Source organism: Manis pentadactyla, chromosome 2, assembly GCF_030020395.1.
Source record: "Manis pentadactyla isolate mManPen7 chromosome 2, mManPen7.hap1, whole genome shotgun sequence".
Lineage (NCBI taxonomy): Eukaryota > Metazoa > Chordata > Mammalia > Pholidota > Manidae > Manis > Manis pentadactyla.
In genome coordinates this window covers 197,748,754-197,771,961 of record NC_080020.1, presented here as the reverse complement: position 1 = coordinate 197,771,961, position 23,208 = coordinate 197,748,754, and positions in this window count along the sequence as shown.

The following is a 23,208-nucleotide window of genomic DNA, read 5'->3' as shown; positions in this document are numbered from 1 at the left end:
ATCTGGGGAATATCAAACATTCCAGGCCAGGTTGCTCCTGGCTTTTTGAGTTTTAATTGACTAATTTGGGGTCTTTTTAGTGGACTTTCTGGCCTTTCTCCCTTCTCACCCTGCTCATATCTATTTTCCTGCCTAACAGGAGGAAGCTCTATCAGCATCCCTAGGACCCCCAATCTCAAGACACCCCTCTTCCCAGCCTATGTGCATTCCCATTGTTGAATTAAAGTCCATTTCTTCTTTCCATTCCTTATGAGACCTGGGAAATGGCCAAGAGTTTAGAAGAGCTAGTGATTTGGGTCCTTCTAGAATCCAAAGGAAAGCAGGTTGGGGGGACCTACCACCCCAGGGCACCCTGGCCTTCAAACTTGGGCAGGCCCTCCTGTCCCTCCGCCCTAGCAGGGCTGCTGTCCTCCTAAGCACATGGAGTCAGTCTTCCAGTCTTGCACTGACCAAAAAAAAAAAAACACGAAATGGGTGTCCCTCAATTTCCTGTTTAAAAAGTGCTGGTAAGGGGAAGCTGAGGGGTAAAGAAAGCATCTCATTTTCTCCCCCGTTTATGAAAACTACAAGTCTCGACTTCCCTAAGGTGAGGAGGAGGTGGGCAGGTGGGGCCCAGGCAGTAGGCGTCTGGAAGGAGTGGCTCTCCAGCTCTGACAAGGTCTGAGCTCTGAAACAGCCCTGGGGGACCCCATCATCCCACAGCAAACCTCTCCTTGCTCCCACCGCAGCTCACAGCCCTGACTGCTCAGGATGACATTTTCTAAACACTGGAGACAAAGATAAGAAACAGACCCACGGAGAGTCCTGAGAGCTGGAGATGGACCCGGGGAGGAAAGCGGGCTCCCTGCTGAGAGAGGCAGTAGGTGGGGGGCACCCAGACCGGCTGGAGACTGGACATTCTCACTGGGAGGTGGGGGGACATTACTTTGACACTGTGCCGAGCCTGGGGCTTTGGCCCAGCCAGTTGTTTGCTGGTTAGAACCCATGCTCCCCTGAGCAGCCTGGATGGGATTTAGGAAGCAGAAAGGACAAGCAGGTGTCCCTCAAAGCAAACACAGAGGGGCTTGGTTAGGGGCAGGTGGCCTGTGTTGGGGAATTGGATGCCCTGAGCTCCTGACCTGTCTGGAGTGTTTTTAGGAAGGTCCCCCAACAACTATAATAGTAATCATAATAGTAATGGGTGCTACACTGTGTGAAGGGGGAGAGTCTCTTCTGACAGGGGTTTCAGAGAGTAGTTTTAAGGTCACCTCTGGGTCCCATTGGAAACCCTAAGAACAACCAGAGTAGTTCAGCCTGCTCCCCTGTAGCCCAGGAACCCCTGAGAAGTAAGGGCTGCAGGGCATTCTGGGTTGGATCCCTGTCCCCTTGAACTCCCATCTCCAAAGACAATCACAATCACACAGCCTCACTAGACTCGCGTGCTTAGAAGATCTTCATACCCCACACATTCCCTGGATGATCTTTGGTTCTCCTCTCATCCTGGACAAACAGAGTGAAATACAGCATCCGGCTGCTACCCATCTCAGCCCAGCTGCTATCTCGGGGCAGAAACCTTGGGAGGAATCCCAGCTCCAGCCAAGGAAAACATGAGCCCAGTTTGGCCAAGCCAGGTGGCTTCTTTCTCCCAACCTTCTGTTTCCGCCCAACCCCACCATCTGCTGCCAATGAGATGTTTGAGTAACCCCAAGACCCCACTCCCATTCTGCCTGCAGCCCACATGGGTGTGCCAGCAGGATTCCAGAACCGTGGCCTGCCTGCAGGTCGCTGCCTTATGAAGCGTGGGGCTCTGGCTCCCAAGGACAAGTCCACCTCGGCTGTCCTGTCTTCTGGCTGCCATGGCCTTCCCTGGGCAGGGACCCCTTTGGGGAGGAGGGGTGCTTGGCCTCATAGGAGGAGCCAACCCCTGCCCCCTGCCCCCTGTCAGGGAGCAGCACGGGGTTCCTACCCTGCAACTAAAGGGAAAAATTCCCTGATCTCCTCCCATCCCATCCAGTGCCTTTCATTCTCGTCTAGGCCAACCTCATGCTGAAATGTTGTCATGTCTGCTGGGCTTTGAGAAAAATACCTTTCCTTCTTTTGTGGCTTCTGGTCCTAAAGCTTTCTCTACTTTCCCTCCTCCAGATGAAGAACCTCAGGGACCCACACACTGTGTTTTTGTTCACTCTGAAACAGCACTGTCTAAAAGAAATATAATGCAAGCTCTAAAGGAGAGTCGTGTATGTAATTTAATGTTTCCTAATAGCCACTTTTTTAAAAAAGCAAGCAGAAACGTGTGAAATCTGTTTTAATGATATGTTTAACCCACTATATTTATATTAACCCAAATAAATATTATCATTTAAACCTTAAACACAAAAACTTATCTATATATTCCTTTTCTCATACTTAGTGTCTTGGTTTTCTAGGGCTGCTGTAACAAACTACCACAAACTGGGGAGCTTAAAACAATGAAATTTATTCTCTCACAGTTCTGGAGGTCTGACACCTAAAATCAAGGTGTCGGCAGGGCCATGCTCCTCTGAAGGCTCCAGGGGAGACCCCCTCCTTGCCTCTCCCTGGCTGCTGCTGTGGCCGGCAGACCTCAGCATTCCTTGGCTTGCGGCCGCCTCCCTCCAGCCCCTGCTGCTCCCCACATGGTTTTCCTCTTCTTGTGTCTCTGTAGCCTCTTGGTCTTCTTATAAGGACACCCATCTCTGCGTGGGGTGGGGGGCCCTCCATGGGGGGCCCTCCCTCACCCAGTAAACTCTCATTTTAACGTACCTAATTGCATCTACAAAGACCCTATTTCTAAATAAGGCCACATTTTGAGTTTCCACATGGACATGAATTTTAGGGGGACACTACTCAAACCAGTACAATGTCAAATTCAACTTATTCTGGCCGCCAAAGTCTGTGACCCCTCACCCATCTTTTTTTTGCCTCTCAAGTTTCTGTCACTGTCATCTGTACTTCTGGCATCTTTGTCCCTTTACCTTCATTTCTGTGGCGCTTGGGGTGGGGCTCAAGGGGAAAAGAAACAGGTGAAATTTTAATGGCATATTTTATTGAATTGAATATGTCCATAATATTATCATATCAACATGTAAACAATAGAGAAAACTACTGAAAATATATTTTACATTTTTTCCATACTAAGTCTTCAAATCCCCTATGTATTTGAACCTTAACAACACATCTCAGTTCAGGCTAGCTGTATTCAAAGCGCTGCATGCCACATGTAGCTAGTGGCTACCTTATCAGATGAAATAACTCAAGAAGCTAGGAGAAAAGGGGTGAGGCCTGTAGCCCTGCCCGGAGGCCCCTAGGGAAGCCCCTGGGGAGGCCAGTGGGTTCCAGGCAGGGGGCGGGGGTTGGGGAAGCGGCATGTCCTCATGGCTTCACCACCTCCTGCATTTCTCCTGTTCTCTTGTCTGTGTCTCTTGGTGATGGTGGGGAGGCAGTCACATGCGGCAAGCTCCCAGGACTGTTGTATCAAACCAGAAGGCAGGTGTGTTCATTCAAAAGGAAAATGACCAGCTCCTGGTTGTTCTGCGTCTGTGCATGCAGTCCTACACTTTCTCCCTGGCACCGTTCCTGGGGAGCCAGGACTCAGAACCAGGGACAGTGCCACTGAGTGTGGATGATTGAAATCTCAGGCAGCGTGTCCCCACAGACATGCCCATTGCTGGGAGGACAGGGCCACACTCCCTCTGCCTCTCCCTCTGGGGCAGTGTGGGCAGGTGGGTCGGCGAGCTGGGGCTTGGCCCTTTGCTGCGCCTCCACTGCAGAGCCGGCCTCTTCAGACGGAATTCTTTCCCTTTGTACCAGCAGGGGTCTTGCCAGCCCGGGGCTGTTCTCCATTCTCTTTCCAGGAGGACTTTGCCTCTGTCTGCTTTCATGTCTGTGTATCAGGTTCAGGGTCAAACTTCGCAGGGAATGGGCTCCCGTATTTTGCTCCCTTGAAGTGCCTGCAATTCTTCATTCTTCTGGACCTTGCTTCACTGACTCTGTTTTTCTGGGGACAAAAAAAAAAAAAGAAAGAAAGAAACAGGACCCAGACCTGGAAGCTGGGCCCAGACATGTCTTTTCCACCTCTTGGGCTCTGGGGCCTGCGTGTAGGAGGGGCACAGCCCTGCCTGGGATGTGCTGTTGGGAGCAGAGCAGGCGCCCCCACGACACTGCCCTGTCTGTCCTGGGAACCTGGGGACCTGGGAATAGCGGGGCCTGAGCCTGAGCAGCAGGATGACAGAATCCTCACGCCTGCCCTCTGCAGCGCAGCAGTCAGTGTGGAGAGGTAAAATGTGGATGGAAAATGAAATAGAATGGAGAACAAATAGAGAGACAAGAAATCTCTGAAGTGAATTCAGTGTTCCCACCAGTCTCTTAAGGCTGCAGATGACATGGCTTTCTCTCTTTCTCTCTCTCTCTCTCTCTACACACACACACACACACACACACACACACACATCTTGAGAGACTTCCAATTTCTGCTATGCATGGACTTCACAAAAAGTGACTCAACCTTACATAAGAATCTGAGGGGGCCCGGGAGCATCATGACTCACTGCCTTGAAATTTCCAGTGGGTTACACATGTCTTCTTAGATGATTTTTAAAAATTTATCTTTAATTGTTGTCAAGGAAAAATTGGTTTGGGAGTCAGATTGGGGGTGGGGTTAGGGATCCTGCCTTAGGGCAGGAGACAGAGGGGAAGGACAGGGCCTCTCAGTGTCGGGCCTCAGAAGGTTCCACCTGAGAACTGGGGACTCTCGGCTCACGACCTCAGGGCATTTCAAGAACTGCAGTGTTACAATCACCCTGGCAAGAGTCAGCCTCGGGGGTCCCCAGGAAATACTTTGAGCCGGGAGGCTGACCAGCTCCTATGTAGCTGCTGAGAAGCTCCAGAACGCTGCAGGGCAGTGTCCCCCACGCTGGTCACCCCCTGCAGTCCTCCAGGGAGTTTTCTTAAAAAACTCAAGGCCTAGGTCATACTGAGACCACTGAATCAGAACCTTTGGAGATGAGGCCTGGGAAACAGCACTTTTTTTTTTAGGTTCCCCAGGCAATTTCAATGTGCAGCTAACAAGGAGACCCTGCCGGTTGGAGGGTCTGGGGCCATCACACCAGGGGATCATGCCCGTTGTTGTCTCCCTGACACTCAGAGGGTTATTAGCCATTCCCTTGAATTCCAAGTGCAACCAGATGTGGTTCACCAGGGAGTCAGAGTTTCTTCCATTTCAGTCAGGTTGCAAAATGCCCGAAAGAAAGCAGTTCTGGGAACTCACGTCTATGGCTTCCCATACATACATAATTAAACTTTGATATTTTTCTCCTTCTAAAGAAAAAAAAAAAGAAAGCAGGTCCCTGTGGGGAAGGCTGGTGGCCCCTAAGAGCTGAGCAGGGCAGCTCAGGGCAGGTGGGCCAGGCTTTGGGACCCAGTGGGCTCCTCAGAGGCCGAGGCTATCAGACCCCCCTCCACCCCCAGGAATGCCGTGCCATCTCTCCCTTCCTGTCACAGTCCTGGGGCCCATGGCCTGCAGGGGATCCCATAGCAGTGCAGTTCAGCAGGTCAGTCCAGCCTAAACTGCCAATGGCTCCTTGGCCAAAGGAGAAAGTCGCCGGCCTCACGCTGGCACTTAGGTCTCGCCCAGCCTTCCCCCAGCCTTCCTCTCCCTCTTTTGGATGCGCTTGGAGCTGCCCCACCAGTGGGCCCCTCCCGCCCTAACTGCCCTGCCCACTCCCAAGCTGAGACTGTAGCTCCCACCCAAACATCCCTTGGCCCACAAGACACCTGACCCAATGTCCTCAGGCCTCTCCCACGGAATGCAAATGCCCCTGGCAGGAAAACCCCTTGTCAGCCCACAGCGCAGAGGGGATCAGCTGGCCTGCGCCTTTGCAGGCCCAGAGAACAGATCTTTGGCCCCGATGTAGAGTAACAAGGCAGAAGGCAACCTGGACAAGTTTATCCCCGCAAACGTACCCACAGATTCCTGGGGCCTGCGCTTGGCATTCTGCATGGGGCTGCGTGGCTGGCAGTGCCTGTACCATCAGCCCCGCTCACCTGTGCAGCCACATTCTGCCCCTCTCACCTTTGTGTAAGAATTTAGCACCCAAGAGTTAAAGAAAGGTGGCTGATAACTCTAGGTCCCTCACTCTCCGTGTTCAGTTACACACAATCTTTGTGTCTGCAGGCATGCAGTTTTATCTTTCTGAGCCCCCTTTTCTTCATCTGCAGAATGGGATAATAAAAGCACTAGCCACAGAGATTTGCCTTGAGGATTAAATGGAGTGATACAGGTTAAAAGTATAATGCTTGGTACCTGGTAAACTCTCTCAAGAAATGTTGTCATGATCACAGTGTGACTATGAATTTGTAAGCTCAGCCCACTTCCACACTGGACTGTAAACACTACGAGGGCAAGGACATTGTCTGCTTCTATGCTGGGTGCCTAGCACATGCTTGGCACCTAGGAGGGACTCAGAGAATATTAGCTGAATGAGTAAGGCCTGAGCTATTATTATTTGTGGTGGCGGTGTCCTCATTATCATTGTTGTGGACATTATTCTTACGGGGTTCTTGTAATTACAGGGTACTGTACTCCTGTCCCCGCCCCTCTCCATGGCCCGCTGCTCAGCCCTCTCTGGCTGTGAGCATCTTTGTCCCTCTCTGATTTCTTTTTCTCTTTCGGGTGCTGCTGCCCTCTGTCTCTCACTGGGAAGCATGAACTAGGGCCAGCTGCACATCCCTATGACTCCCTGCACCCAAGACAGCTTCCCAGGAAGCCCATATGCACACGGTCAGTCCCATGGGTGAGGATCCCTCTGACGTGACTCCAAAGCCTGTCCCTGAGCATCCACTGCCAGGCAACTTTTCCACCAAGGACTGAATTGTCACTGCAGTGGGACGCTGGGGCCAGGAAGGGCTAGCTTTGTGCTCCACGCAGCAGGGTCTTGCTGGAAATACAGGAGTGAGCGCCCGAACCAGCCACATAATGCCCTATTTGACCCATTCTTTTCCTGCTTCAGCTCTCACCTCCTCCCCTCCCTCTTCTCTCCATCTCTCTGGAGCAGTTGTCCGTCTTGGCAAGCAGACAACACTTCCCTTGCTGCAGTTCCCGGCCAGGGTATGTTAAGAAGTCAGGGGTTCCTGGGCCTGCCTCTAGAATGCTCCCACCAATCTCTCTACCCTGGGCTCAGTCCTGACCTTGGGGAGAGGCTGAAACTGTGTTGCGGGGAAGGTTGTGAGGAAGGTCACAACTGATCACAACCCTGCAGTGTCCCATTTGGCACCTGGGAAAACCATCTCAGGTAAGACAAAAAGGCACTGAAAGGGCAGAGTTAGGACCACTTCACACGCTTTTGTTCTAAAGAGTGTATGAAGGTGGGTCTGAGCCCAAATATCTGCACTCCAGCTGACCCTGTGCTCCCGAATGACACCAGGTTTCTTGTTAAGAGGAAAATCTAAGGCTATAGCTCCTATCCCTGAGCTCAGAATCCAGTCTTCAAAAAAGTTAGGAATAGTTTAGAAGACTGAGGCTTTTCTATTTTGATCTTACTTGTAAAGATTCATAATGTTTTCCCAAATATCTCTAACCTCTTCTTCATGTCTGTGCTTGTGAAAATGCAACCTGCCATAGACCATGCCTTAACCTTCTCTGACCTAATTTGTGTTTCCTTCCTGCCTGCTCTACACTCCATCCAGGACTGCTGCTGGTTAGCCTGATCAGAGGGTGACCTCATTAGCCCAGCAATCTGGTAAGCTCCCCTGTTTGGATCAGCAGTTTTCCAAGGACTATGAAGCAATGACTGTCTTTGAAAATTCTACCTTTTCTTTGAATTCAGAAGAGCCTCGCAGGCTCTTTGGACAAGGTTTCCTGAAGTCTATTCCATGAGCCTCAAGTTTTGTGAGATGTTAACTGGTATTAGGTAAAAAAAAAAAAAAAAAAAAGGTCCCAGCAGTTGGGAAATACTGGATTTTTAAAATGAATATGTTTTTTATTGCCTGATTCTGAGACTTTACTAAATGCACGAGAGGAGGGTAGAGTGTCTCCAAACATTCTTAACCACCTGACACTCTTTTTTGCTTGGAGGATGCTATGTGACTGGTGTTTCCATGGGCTTTGGAAAATGCTGTCTTTGTTAGGCTCAACATGAAAACCAACTGTTATCAATCTCCTCGTTACATGGGTGGTAGGGTTTTAGATTAGAAAGTGCTGTAAAATTCATAGCAGCTATCAGAATGCTTGGTAGCAAAGCTCTCATCTTAGTTCCTCTAACATGGGCTCCAATTCGACCGGCCCACCAACTGTTCCCTTACTGATGAATTCCAAGGTCTACAGAGAGCTTTTCTGGTTTCATGATTCCCTCTCGGTGATGGTCCAGTGAACCTCAGGCCCTGGACAACCACCAGCCACATCCACCTGCTCCAAATAACTCAGGGGAAGTCAAAGTTTCTGCATGGAAAGGTGACTGAAAACCCTGTATATAGAGCCCTTCTGCGTCCCTGAGATCTGGGAAATGAAGAAGGAAGGAACTGAGTCTAAAAATTTGTTTCACAAAATGTAAATGGCACAAGTGTCCAACCACAGAGGAATGGTCAGGCGAATGGAGGCATGCTGCCTCTTCACAGCAGCATGCGTCTGCACAGCGCAGGGAAAGGGTGTCATGATATAATGTCAGGTGAAAGGAGGCTGGAATGCAGAAGAGGAAACTGTTAGTTCACAAACGCTGGCAGTCTCCCAGAGAGCACCTGCGTTAGGCTCAGTACCAGGAGGCCTTTCTGGGAGTTAAGTGTGAAACCGCCAGGGAACAGCTTGGATGGGCTGAAAACATGGAGGGGGACCTACTCCATTGCATAATACAAAAGAAAGAGCAGGAATTTGAGAGTTGGAGCTGGCAGCTGGAGGAAAGAGAAGAGCTGCCAAGTAGGACATTCAAGCATTCAGTTGACATCTGTGAGAAGGAAGGGCCATCAGGGACTCCTGAGGCTGGGAGTCTTAGAGGTTTGTGACATTCTGCTGAAGGCATTTGCTCTGTTGTCCCATGAAGCCATCTCCCTCTCTAGCCTCATGCCCATCATACACAACCAGGATAGGGTATCCCAATGCTGAGGAGACAGTAAACAGGAGAGCTGAGCCAAGGTGAGGGTTTCCACATGGAAATCCTCGCAGCTACTGGGAGGCCTACTGGGTCTGGCACCGAACCTGGTATATCAGGCAGGGACTCAGCAGGAAATGGATGGCATGCTCGAGCGGATAATGGGAGAGAGTGAAATAAAGGGATATTTACAAAGGCTGGGCAGGGTGGGTGCAGGGGCACCCCAGGGGCTGGTAACAGCCCAGCACAATTAACCCCACCAGGCCCGAGGGGCAGGAAGAAAATGGGCCGTGGGCTGCCTGCCTCACAAGAGCTGTGACCTTCAGTTGAGGGACACAGCCAGCCCTCAGTGACCCCACAGGGACGGAGTTAGGTGATATTGTATGATGCTATGGCTGAACTGTGTCTCCCCCAACATCTATGTTGCAGCCCCGAGCTCAGAATGTGACTGCATTTGGAGACAGAGCCTATATAGCGGTGAGTTAGATGACGTCCTTAGGGTGGGCCCTAATCCAGTCTGGCTGGTATCTTTCTAAGAGGAGATCTGAACACACACACAGGCATCAGGCATGAGAGCCCCAGGGCCTGAGCAGGGTGGAGCCTGTGGACAGAGCCCCTGGAGGGACAGGCCAAGGGCATCTGCAAGGGAGGGGTGGGGCTTGAGCCAATTTCATCCTGAGAATGGGCAGCCCAGGCTTCTGATGCCAGGTTACAGGTAGGCCATAGGACGGTGTGCTGAAAGTAGCCACCACTTGGACCAAGATTGGAAGAACATGGGGAAAATGACAGTGTTCAGCAGGAATGTGGCTGGGTTATTTTTCTCAATCTTTTTTTTTTCTTTCAAACTTTCTTTACCAATATGGTTAGGATGTTTTAGACTGAAAGGAAACAATCCAGAGGAGACTTTTCAGAAGAAAGAGTTTGGGGAACAGTTGAAACATTTTAAACAGCATCAGAAGCAAGATGTCCAGATTTCCTGTGTGTGTCAGACTCCTTGCACACGACAGGTGATTTCCCCAGCCCTGGACTTTGTCTCAACACGGGGCAGACCCAGAGCCAGTTCAGAGAGGAGCAAAGCTTAGAGAGCTGCCTGACTGCCCCTCACCCCTGGCTTCTGCCCTGGAGGCTGGGGGAGCTGCTGTTTGCGGCTTGCTCAGGGTTGTCACAGCAGGTCTGTGAGCACAATACGTGTCCTCTCTACTGGGTGAGACAGGCCAGGCCACCCACCGCCGGCCTCAGCCCTGTTCCGTCTCCACAGCTGCGGCCCTCCCACCAAAGCCGCAGGACTGCGGCCCAGCCTGCGCCCCATGCGTCCTTCCCCAGCACAGCCCCAGGCCCTCCCAGCCCTGGCTTTCCAGTTTGGGAGGTGCCGGTCTCCTCATCAAATCTGCTCATGGGAACCTGAGGCTGGGCCAGATGGAAGGGGTTCCGAAAACATACCTGTCCCTTACACAGAACTGACAAATGCTCAGCTGATTCCTGAGCCTCCCCAACTTTTGGGAATGGGCAAAATGGAACCAGTAATCCAGGACCACCTACCTCTCGAGGCCAATGCCAGGGCTGAATGAGAATCAGGAGTGGGGTTCAGAATGGTGGCATACAGGCAGATCTGACAAATGGGGAGATTACAGTGAGGTCCAAAGCCCTCTGGGAGAGAACCCAGCTGGACTCCTCCCTTACTGCCTTACTGAATAACTCAGGTTCACGATAATAGCTCGACCTTTTAGCACTACCTTCGCCTGATCTGAGTGCTCTCCATGCACCATCTCTTGCAATGCTCCTGACCACTCCATGACAGGGACGCTGCGTTCTCTCTATTGTGTGGATGAGCAAAGTGGGACGCAGAGTGGTCATGTAATTAGCAAGCCGTCACACAGAGTAATGGAGCAGCCAGGATTCAAAGTAGGTAGAATCTAAGGCTGTTCTCTGAGTTGCTGGCCTATTTCCTCCCAGCCAAAGGTAGCGCAGAGGCACCGACCGCCTCTAAGAGAACAGGTTCAATTTCCATGAGCAAGACAAAGCCCTCATGAAAGCAACAGGACAGGACACATAAATCCCAAAGAGTTCCCTCTTGGCCAAGGTCTCCCTCTATTTGCAGGCTGCTGAGGTTGTCCCTGGAGAGACCAGATCACCCTGACTTCACTGGGGCCCAGCTTGGCTCAGAGCTCCTGCAGCCCTGCCCTGCCCAGAGTATCTACTCTCAGATTCCCCCTGCGCCTCACAGGGCTCCAGAGAAGGGGCTATCTGCGGGCAAGAGTAAAGACAATCCATGTCCTTACTAACATGAGCTGTTGGTCCTCCCTGGGGGGTTGTTTGACTTGAGCACTTGACCTCCAGGATAGTAAGCCGAGGCCTACTTGGTTAGGGTGTATTAGTCAAGTAGGGAATGTAGGCTGGGAGTCCTCTCAGGCAGAAATGGACTCCTCCCTGACCACTGCCTGGCCCCCCAGCATCTCAGAAATGGACAAGGGACAAGCATTTCAATGGCCCCAGCTGTCTGGCTTGGAGGTGTGTGTGGTGGGGGGAAAGGGAGATGTAGGCCTTTCATCTTCCTCTTCTTGACACCAGGAAGAGTTGTCAGTCCCACATGAATCAGTTCCTTCTGCAGGCAAAGAGCTGAGCTGGGAGACTCCCAGATGGGACAATTCCTCCAGTCTCACTTATTAGAAAGCCAGAGATCTCCAGATCTGGAGTGTGGAAGTGTCAGTCCTCATCTCCTATACATTCAGGGAGCACAAGACATTCTGAGGCAAACCTAGACAGTGGGTGCTTAATAATTCACCAAACTTGCATAGAAAATAACTCATAATTCCAATTAATGGCACATACTGATGCAAGGCACCCATAAAACAAACAGTGAGGAACATTCATTGGATAGGCATTTCTGAAGATCATTTTATGTCTGCCTGAGGCAACACATCTGCCACACTGAGCCCTGCCAGCAAAAGGGCCGTAGCAATGGAGGGGCAAAGTGGTTGGTAATTAAATCCACGCATCCTGACATCCTAGGGATGTGTTTGCACCTGAGGGGGTGACTTGTTATACGTAAAGCTCGAAGAAAATGACCCATGGAGACTAAGCAACCCAGCTATGGGACCCTCCAACTTGGGGGAGAGAATTTATTTCTCCAACCTATTTTTCAGCAAAGCAAGACGTGGTGGGGACACTTGGTTGCCATTAAGAGAAATTCCAACTCCAAGTGGCTCAAAGCATCTCACATAAGGAGAAATCACAAAGTAGTCTGGCTGCAGCAGTGATTAATTTAGCAACAGTGGCATCACCACAGACCCCTGTTCTTTCTATCTCTGTGCTCTCTAGCCTCAGTGCTGTTGTCAGCCTTGGGCTGGTAGCTAGATGCTTGCAGGGGTTCCAGACACAATGTCCAGAGGGACATTTAAGGGACATTTCCTTCTAAGAGAATGAGATGAAAAACCTTCCCTGGAAACACCCCTAGTAGACCTCCCCTTATATCTCATTGGCCAGGATTAGATCACATGTCCACACAGAAGCCAATCACAGGCAAGAGAAATGGGCCCACCATAGTTGGCTTGAACCAATCAGGACCCACCTTCTGGTGCCAACAAGGGGCCCTACCTGGGCAAAAGCAAAGGGCTGGCTGGGGAAAGTGGGCACTTGACTTAAATCAGGTTTTATTTGTGTGAAAGAAGCTACACTCCAGCCTGAGAAGGCCAACCCCAGGAGTCAGCATATAGCAGGCACCGAAAACATAAGTCATTTCCTGTTAAGTGGCCTGCCAAAAGCACAGGCTCTAAGTGCAGAGGGGAGCGCACACCCACGAAGAGAGAAACATGAGCGCTAAAGCTCAACTGGGCAGGTTCACAGTTGTCCCCCATGATGAAGAGGCCTCCTTCTCTGGGGAGCTGGCTATTCAGGCATCCTGAAAGCGAGAGCCACGGCAATAGCTTTCTGGGGCAGAGGACCCCCTCCTCCACTCCATGGTCACCCCACGAGTCCCCCTTCCGCCAACATCCAGCCAGCCCAGCTATCACACCACAGCTGCATTTTTGCACCTCCTCTGTACAAAATAACTCCCGAACGTCTGACAGCTTTTCCTCTGTCCACATTTGATTTATGGCTGCAATTACAAGCTTTCCTTCACACTGTCCGCAAGCCAACAGAAATCTTTTGCAAGTCGGCAGTCCTGCCACGCCTGCTTGCTCCCAGGTGAGATCCCCAGCATGAGCTCGCAGGGCCCTGACCCCCACACCCTCCACAATCGGCTGGGTCTGCACTGCCTGAGATATGTCAGAGCTGGGCAACCAGATGGATGGTCCCTTTTACAGAGACTCTGAGCGACAGGAGAGGCTACTCTCCCCACGCAGCACCCACCTGAGATGGCTCAGAGAGCACCGCCTGCAGTCCAGGGGAGTGGACTGCTTCCCTGCTGTGATCATCGCCCTCTGCTTCACAGGGTTCCCATCTTCAAGACCAGAAAAACCTCTGGGCGGCAGGGATTGGTACCCCAGCTTCACTTCTGCCCCTTTTGCCTCCCTTCCTGAAATAACCACTCTGGACTCAGGATCTCTGGGATTGTATCCTGACTCTACTTCTTTTTTTAAATTTTTTTTAATTTTGCTATTATTAATCTACAATTACATGAAGATCATTATGTTTACTAGGCTCCCCCCTTCACCAAGTCCCCCCCACATACCCCTTCACAGTCACTGTCCATCTGCATAGTAAGATGCTGTAAAATCACTGCTTGTCTTCTCTGTGTTGCACAGCCCTCCCCGTGACCCTCACACACTATACATGCTAATCGTAATGCCCCCTTTCTTATTTACCCGCCCTTATCCCTCCCTTCCCACCCATCCTCCCCAGTCCCTTTCCCTTTGGTAACTGTTAGTCCATTCTTGGGTTCTGTGATTCTGCTGCTGCTTTGTTCTTTCAGTTTTCCTTTGTTCTTATACTCCACATAAGAGTGAAATCATTTGGTACTTGTCTTTCTCTGCCTGGCTTATTTCACTGAGCATAATACCCTCTAGCTCCATCCATGTTGTTGCAAATGGTAGGATCTGTTTTTTCTTATAGCTGAGTAATATTCCATTGTGTATATGTACCACATCTTCTTTATCCATTCATCTACTGATGGACACTTAGGTTGCTTCCAATTCTTGGCTATTGTAAATAGTGCAGCGATAAACATAGGGCTGCATCTGTCTTTTTCAAACTGGAGTGCTGTATTCTTAGGGTAAATTCCTAGGAGTGGAATTCCTGGGTCAAATGGTATTTCTATTTTGAGCATTCTGAGGAACCTCCATACTGCTTTCCACAATGGTTGAACTAATTTACATTCCCACCAGCAGTGTAGGAGGGCTCCCCTTTCTCCACAACCTCGCCAACATTTGTTGTTGTTTGTCTTTTCGATGATGGCAATCCTTACTGGTATGAGGTGATATCCCATTGTGGTTTTAATTTGCATTTCTCTGATGATTAGCAATGTGGAGCATCTTTTTTTTTCTTTGAGAGGGCATCTCTCATATTTATTGATCATATGGTTAACAAAAATAAAATTCTGTATAGGGGACTCAATGCACAATCATTAATCAACCCCAAGCCTAATTCTCAACAGTCTCCAATCTTCTGAAGCATAATGAACAAGTTTTTACATGGTGCACAAGTTCTTACATAGTGAATAAGTTCTTACATAGTGAACAGTGCAAGGGCAGTCATCACAGAAACTTTCGGTTTTGATCATGTATCATGAACTATAAACAATCAGGTCAATTATGATTATTTGTTTGATTTTTATACTTGATTTATATGTGAATCCAACATTTCTCCCTTATTATTATTTTTTTTTAATAAAATGCTGAAGTGGTAGGTAGATGCAAGATAAAGGTAGAAAACATAGTTTAGTGCTGTAAGAGGGCAAATGTAGATGATCAGGTGTGTGCCTATAGACTAAGTATTAATACAAGCTAGACAAGGACAACAAAACATCCATGGATGCAGAAGATTTCTCTCAAAACAGGGGGGGTGAGGTTCTAAGCCTCACCTCTGTTGATCCCCAATTTCTCACCTGATGGCCCCCCTGCGACTGTGCCTGTCTTAGGTTGTTCCTTCCTTGAGGAATCTTACCCGTCTCTGGCTAACCAGTCATCTTCCGGGGCCATACAGGGAAATGTAAAGTTGGTAAGTGAGAGAGAAGCAATATTATTTGAAAAGGTTAGCTTTTTACTTTTTTGCAGATTTATGCCCTGTGGCTTCTATGCCCAGCATTTGCCTTGAGGTATCTTTACCACTTGGAAGAATTATGATACTCAGTAATTTTGATATGAGGCACGAATTCTACTTAGGGGTTGTAATTATGAAGGAAGAAGAGAAGCTATAGAAGTAGCAGATGGAAGAAAACATGGGAGGATTGATTATTTCTTTGACATATCTTCTTGTAGTGTAACATAAGCGTGTATAGGTTTTAAATTACTAATTAAATTGCGTGCACACATTAACATAATAGGAATACAGCTACATAACCAAAGCAGACCTACAATTACCAGCCATATCCAGTGAAACCAAAAAAACCCGTTAGGCACCCTAGGCATTTGTGACAACTTATCAATGATATGATGGATATTGTCTAACTGAATTTGAATATTTTGAGAAAAATCAGACAAATTAAAACAACACATTCCTGGAAACTGTTCACATCCCATATGTTCTTTTAACAGTAGATAGTCTATAGTCGCATGATTTTGGAGCCCTGCAACTTGCACTTCTCCTAATTCTTGGTTGAGTTCCGACAGTATAGATCCAGTCAAATTTGTTGTTTTACTGTATGCACAGGCCAGCTTAGATATCTCCTTCTTTATTCCAATGGCAAGTCCAGGAACCAGTGGGATGAATGCAGCTACAACTGTAACAGCACCAGGATCTTTGTTGAAGTTTTTTGATGATCATCTTCTGGAATAACTCTTCCAGAGAATGTTGATGTTGGAAGTTCTTCTTCATATCGTATCTTAATTCATTTTCTGGGTAGCCAAATTAGGCTTTGATCCTCTGTATAAACACAAACAAACCCTTTGCCCACACTTTGATACGCCCTTTATACCACTGTGAAGAACTTATTGGAGATCACCACACAGGAACAGCTTTTTTTTTTCTTTTTTAAGAGAAAGGAATATTATCAGAAAAATGTACTTCCATAGCTGATCATCTGACACCCTTTAAATGATCAAAATTAAGGATATTTAAAGCATGCATTAATTGGTGATTTTCAGTTAGTTTTATCCTATCAGGGAGTAATCCCCCTTTTCTTTTTTTTTCTTTTTTTTTTGTTATCATTAATCTATGATTACATGAAGAACAACATTATGTTTACTAGGCTCTCCCCTATACCAGGTCCCCCCCTACAAACCCCCTTACAGTCACTGTCCATCAGCATAGCAAAATGTTGTATAATCACTACTTGTCTTCTCTGTGATGTACAGCCCTCCCCTTTCTCCCACCCCCCATTATGCATGCTAATCATAATTCCCCCTTTCATCTTCCTCCCCTTATCCCTCCCTACCCACCCATCCTCCCCAGTCCCTTTCCCTTTGGTACCTGTTAGTCCATTCTTGGGTTCTGTGATTCTGCTGCTGCTTTGTTCTTTCAGTTTTTCCTTTGTTCTTATACTCCACAGATGAGTGAAATCATTTGGTATTTCTCTTTCTCTGCTTGGCTTATTTCACTGAGCATAATATCTTCTAGCTACATCCATGTTGTTGCAAATGGTAGGATTTGTTTTCTTCTTATGGCTGAATAATATTCCATTGTGTATATGTACCACATCTTCTTTATCCATTCATCTACTGATGGACACTTAGGTTGCTTCCAATTCTTGGCTATTGTAAATAGTGCAGCGATAAACATAGGGCTGCATCTGTCTTTTTCAAACTGGAGTGCTGTATTCTTAGGGTAAATTCCTAGGAGTGGAATTCCTGGGTCAAATGGTATTTCTATCTTGAGCATTCTGAGGAACCTCCATACTGCTTTCCACAATGGTTGAACTAATTTACATTCCCACCAGCAGTGTAGGAGGGTTCCCCTTTCTCCACAACCTCGCCAACATTTGTTGTTGCTTGTCTTTTCGATGATGGCGATCCTTACTGGTATGAGGTGATATCTCATTGTGGTTTTAATTTGCATTTCTCTGATGATTAACAATGTGGAGCATCTTTTCATGTGCCTGTTGGCCATCTGGATTTCTTCTTTAGAGAACTGTCTATTCAGCTCCTCTGCCCATTTTTTAATTGGATTATTTGCTTTTTGTTTGTTGAGGTGTGTGAGCTCTTTATATATTTTGGATGTCCATCCTTTCTCGGATCTGTCATTTATGAATATATTCTCCCATACTGTAGGATACCTTTTTGTTCTATTGATGGTGTCCTTTGCTGTACAGAAGCTTTTTAGTTTGATATAGTCCCACTTGTTCATTTTTGCCTTTGTTTCCCTTGCCCTGGGGAGATATGTTCATGAAGAAGTCACTCATGTTTATGTCCATGAGATTTTTGCCTGTTTTTTTATAAGAGTTTTATGGTTTCATGACTTACATTCAGGTCTTTGATCCATTTCAAATTTACTTTTGTGTATGGGGTTAGGCAGTGATCCAGTTTTATTCTCTTACATGTAGCTGTCCAGTTTTGCCAGCACCATCTGTTGAAGAGATTGTCATTTGCCCATTGTATGTCCATGGCTCCTTTATCATATATTAATTGGCCGTATATGTTTAGGTTAATGTCTGGAGTCTCTATTCTGTTTCATTGGTCTGTGGCTCTGTTCTTGTGCCAGTACCAAATTGTCTTGATTACTGTGGCTTTGTGGTAGAGCTTGAAGTTGGGGAGCGAAATCCCCCCCCCCCACTTTATTCTTCCTTCTCAGGATTGCTTTGGCTATTCAGGGTCTTTGCCAGTTCCATATGAATTTTTGAACTATTTGTTCCAGTTCATTGAAGAATGCTGTTGGTAATTTGATAGGGATTGCATCAAATCTGTATATTGCTTTGGGCAGGATGGCCATTTTGACAATATTATTTCTTCCTAGCCAGGAGCATGGGATGAATTTCCATTTGTTAGTGTCCCCTTTAATTTCTCTTAAGAGTGTCTTGTAGTTTTCAGGGTATAGGTCTTTCACTTCCTTGGCTAGGTTTATTCCTAGGTATTTTATTCTTTTTGATGCTATTGTGAATGGAATTGTTTTCCTGATTTTTCTTTCTATAAGTTCATTGTTAGTGTATAGGAAAGCTACAGATTTCTGTGTGTTAATTTTGTATCCTGCAACTTTGCTGAATTCTGATATTAGTTCTAGTAGTTTTGGAGTGGAGTCTTTAGGGTTTTTTATGTACAATATCATGTCATCTGCAAATAGTGACAGTTTAACTTCTTCTTTACCAATCTGGATGCATTGTATTTCTTTGTTTTGTCTGATTGCCATGGCTAGGACCTCCAGTACTATGTTAAATAACAGTGGGGAGAGTGGGCATCCCTGTCTTGTTCCCGATCTCAGAGGAAAAGCTTTCAGCCTCTCACTGTTCAGTATTATGTTAGCTGTGGGTTTATCATATATGGCCTTTATTATGTTGAGGTACTTGCCCTCTATGCCCATTTTATTGAGAGTTTCTATCATGAATGGATGTTGAATTTTGTCGAATGCTTTTTCAGCATCTATAGAGATGATCATGTGGTTTTTGTCCTTCTTTTTGTTGATGTGGTGGATGATGTTGATGGATTTTCGAATGTTTTACCATCCTTGCATCCCTGGGATGAATCCCACTTGTTTATGGTGTATGATCCTCTTGATGTATTTTTGAATTCTGTTTGCTAATATTTTGTTGAGTATTTTTGTGACTCTACTTCTTAAGCAAGTTATTTACCTCTCTGTATCCCAAGCTCCTTCTATAAAATGGGGATGATAGTTTCACCACGTAGAGCTATTCTTGGATTATTTAGGATTAGATTTAAATCCTTAGCTTAGTGTCTGGCATACAGTAGGTGTTCCCTAAATGTCAGTCTTCATTATTACTATTATTTGCATTTATTTTCTAATCTAAGTAACTATTCATTACTGCTCACTGGGAATTAATGCTACTGAGCAAGATCTGAGTTGTCTCAATGCCATGTCATCTCAACGTGTTGTGACCCTCACAACCACCCTGGGAGACAATGACCCCATCCCGCACAGGAGCAAATCAGCCGAAGGAGGTAGGCACTTGTCCATCCTCTCGCAGCCAGGACGTGGGAAAGCAGAGAGTGCAGCCCAGATCTGGCTGAGTCCAGAGCGCAAACTGTTTCATGAGACGGACTACCTTGCAACTCCATTTTACTAGAGTGATTCTTTGGAGGAGTTTGGGGAAATTGGAGAAACAGGAGATGTGGGAAAGGGACATCACCCAGTTTGCACACAGTGCCATCATTGCAAGGCATCCTGGGCCTCCTCTAAGAAGAGCAGATGGGTGCCGCAGAGCCCTCATGACCTCCCACATTTGTGTCTTCCGTTATCTGCTCCCAGACTCTCCATAGTGACTCTCAGAAATCCAGTAAAAAGAGAACAGCTCCCAGGATCACCGCATGGAAGCAGGCTGCAAAAATAAAACCCCAGGCCTGTTAGGGCAGGTGTAGCCCCTCAGCCCTCAAGAGGAAAAAAGTTCTCTCTCTCCCTTCCCATGGCCTTCCTGGGCCAGTTCAGGGATGTGGATTGAGCCAGCATGCCAGTGGATGCTGTCACTGTGCGGGTTTAAAACACCCAGTGTGGTAGGGTATGGTCCCTTTGCAGCCACGCACAGCAGTACTGAGCTGGAGACTGAGTCAAAGCAGAAAAGGCTCACTCTCCCTTAGAACATATGTTTCTCTGTGTATGCCCTTCTTCCCACTGGTTGCAAGGAGCCCTAGATAGGCCTATTTGCACCTTCCTCTTCCCCCAGCCCCAGGCCTGCTCCATTCAGGCAAGGGGAGCCTGAGTCTGTTCCCAGGCAAGCCACCTGAGCCATATAGGCCCACATGTCAGGGCCTTGTTGCTTCTGTGCTGGCCTCTGCTCACCTGAGTCTTGGATGTGATGTGGCCTTAGGGGAAAGGGCCCTTTGTCCAAGTCCTGACTGTCCAAGGCTTTTCCTTTGACCAAGGAAAAAAGTGGTCCAGCATTGTTTCCTAAGTTTGGGGTCAAAGCTCCAGGCAGCAACAAAATATCCTGTTATTTGCCTTACCTTTTCCTGTAAGGGGCTGGGAAGGTGGGGAAGATTTGAGTATATCTGGGTTCTCTGATCTAGTATCCATTCTACAGCCATCTCAATCCCACCCTGACATCTAGAGTGCATGGTAGCAGCTATACTGAGAAAAGAAAAGGAGAAAGAGAAAAACAAAGATAGGCTGTGTCCTTGAGCATTCTCAAATAAAGAGTTTGTGTCTTTGGCCCTTAGGAGTTTGCAGCTGATAAGACCCTGCACTTCCCTGACACGTGACCCCCAGGCCAACAGCATTTACCTTAGTAAGGGAGTCAAGTCCAAGAAGAGTGGAGATAGTGGGAGTCGGAGGACAGATTACGGGGTGGGGAAAGCAGGCATGATGGAGAGGTGAGGACGGAGCGCGCGTAGTGGGCCCTGTGGAGCTAACAAAGTGCCCAGACTTAGATCAGACCCTTTCCTGTCCTGTAACACCAGCTCTGATGACACCACAGCAGCCTGACAAACCACCAGGTAACACACAGACCAGAGCATTTCAGACCTTCAGTCTCTGGGATGAGGATGTGACAGTCAAGGTCAAAGTCCAGCTGGCTGGAGGGATGTGGAGCCAGTCCTCAGGAGGGAGGTTGTGGCTGGGGATGCAGATGTGGAAGTAGAAGCTGACCCTGCCCCAATGGGTCACTGGGGTGGGGGTGCTCCAGAGAGAGGAGGGAAGGCCTCCGGGAACACAACGTTCTCAGGAAACAGCAGTTCCTGTTGTAAATCCTGGCTCCTTGCCTCAGACAAACTTCCTGATTCTGAACTGCATGGCCTCAGTGCTGGCACCCTCCCCGTGAAGAGCAGGAGCAGAGGCTGGCCTCTGTGAAGATCAACCTTGTGTCTGCATGGTGCTGCAGGACGCCCAGCCTTGAGGGGGCAGGGACTCTGTTCCCATTGTGCAGATGGGCACCCAGAGGCGAGGGGCAGAGCCTGAGCCCCACCCCAAAGCTCATCAGAGTTGGAGATACTCCTCAGAGGGGCCAGCTTGCTTCTTGAGGCAGCACAGTCTCCAGAGATGGCAGGGACCTGCCTTCATGTCCCCTTTGAGTCATTAACCACATGGATGTGCTAGAGGAGTGCTTGTACTTCTTTGAGCCCCAGTTTCCTTGCTCAGGAGCATTGGCTCTCAGAGCTCCCTTTCAACTTCAGGGCTCTAGAATTCGACTTTGGAACCAGTTGCTGTCATATTAATAGCCTGTTGTGGTATATTCCTATATTGGTTTACATTAGGTACCCTTCAGCCTTTCTCCCTCAGCAAGTCAGGACCTCCTTGCAGAGAATCCTGTCTTCCTGGCAGGGACTAAATCTCCTTCTGCCTCTGAATTAAAATTCAACTCAGCAAACATTGACCGGGCCTTGCCAAGTGCCTGGCTCTATGCTCGGTGTCACTAAGCTCAAGGAACTTCCCTTCAGAAATTCTTAGTCTGGTAGGGGAGACAGGTAATGAAACCTCACTGAGGTAAGGTGAGAGCAGTTCAGGGAAGGGAGCAGTTCACCCAATCAGGGAGATGAGGGGAAGTTTCACAAGAGGAGATCATTCATAAACTGGGTTTTGAAGGGTGAATAGGAGTTCAATAGGCAAACCAAAGCACAAAACACCTCTAGGCAGAGGGAACAGAATGTGCAAAGGCATAGAGGTATGAAACAGCATGGCACAGGCAAGAACTGCAAGGATTTGAAATGGCATGAATATGAAGAGGGGAACAACCCCAGGGATGAGGCTGAGGCTGTGAGTGAGGGCAAGCATGAAGGCCTGGTGGGCAACCTAAAGAGCTCAGACTTTATCCTGAGGGCTTCAGGGAGCCATGGAAGGGTTTTAGACAGGAGACTATGATATGAAGATCTGTTTCTCAGAAAAAACACTGTGGTGAGGAGGACAGATCCGGGATGGGGTGGATGGGGAAAAGAGGTCAGGGAAAGCACTTGGGAGCTACTGCAATAGCCCCAGTGAAAGTCCTGGTGGGCTGGGTGACAGTATGGTGGTAGGAGTGGAGCAAGGGCATGGAATCGACAGCCACCCAGGAGGGGGGCAGCAGGGGCAGCAGCCATCAGAAGTAGTGGAGGGAGAGGAGATTCACTGAAGTGCCAGAAACCAGTTAGGTGTGTTTCATATGCCAGATGGGTAGCACTTCCGCACACCCAGGGAAGCTGCTCTCAGGTGAGACAAACCTGTGCTCCCTGCCCATTCCCTGACCAGGTGCTCTCCTGGGGGAGAGTCTGTGGCCCCAGCCTGCCCAGCCTGAAGTGAAACAGCTTTCTGGGTCCCTAACAACCTCCCTTCCTCTGTCTCAGAGGCCCCTCCCAAGGGGCAGGAAGTCGAGCCCTGTTGAGAGCTGAAGGGACCCGTCCAAAGTCCACTGGTCCAGCACCTTCCCGTCCAAGGCTCCTGTCACCCTGAGCCCTCCCTTTAGACCTGTGCTTCTCAGCAGGGGGCAGCGTGCCAATGTCTTGAGATGCTTTGGTTGTAGTGACACAGGGTGCTATTTGCATCTAGTGGGTAGAAGGCAGGGTGGCTGTTAAACGCCTTGCACAAGACAAAGAATGAGCCCCACAGCAGAGAATGATCCAGCCCAAAATATTGACAGTGCCGAGGCTGAGAAAGCTTGCCTTAGATGAGAAAGGAATAGGGGGGTGGAGGTAAGTGGGGGGTGGGGGAGAAGGTAGGAGGTGGGGGGTACCCCTCCCACCAAAGCCAAGAGGAAACTCGATGCTCAAGCAGGGCTCCCAGGAGGGGTGTCCCAACAATAAAATTAATCCCTATAATAGCAGTAGTTTGAGGCTAAATGTCCATGGCACTGGTGAGGTTCAGAGAGGCTGTGACCAGCCTGAGGTCCCCCAGGGCCAGACTTGGAGCCCACCTCTCCAGCCTCCTAGGCCAAGGCCATGTGTGCCCTTCAGGACGGAGTCCTAGAAGACCC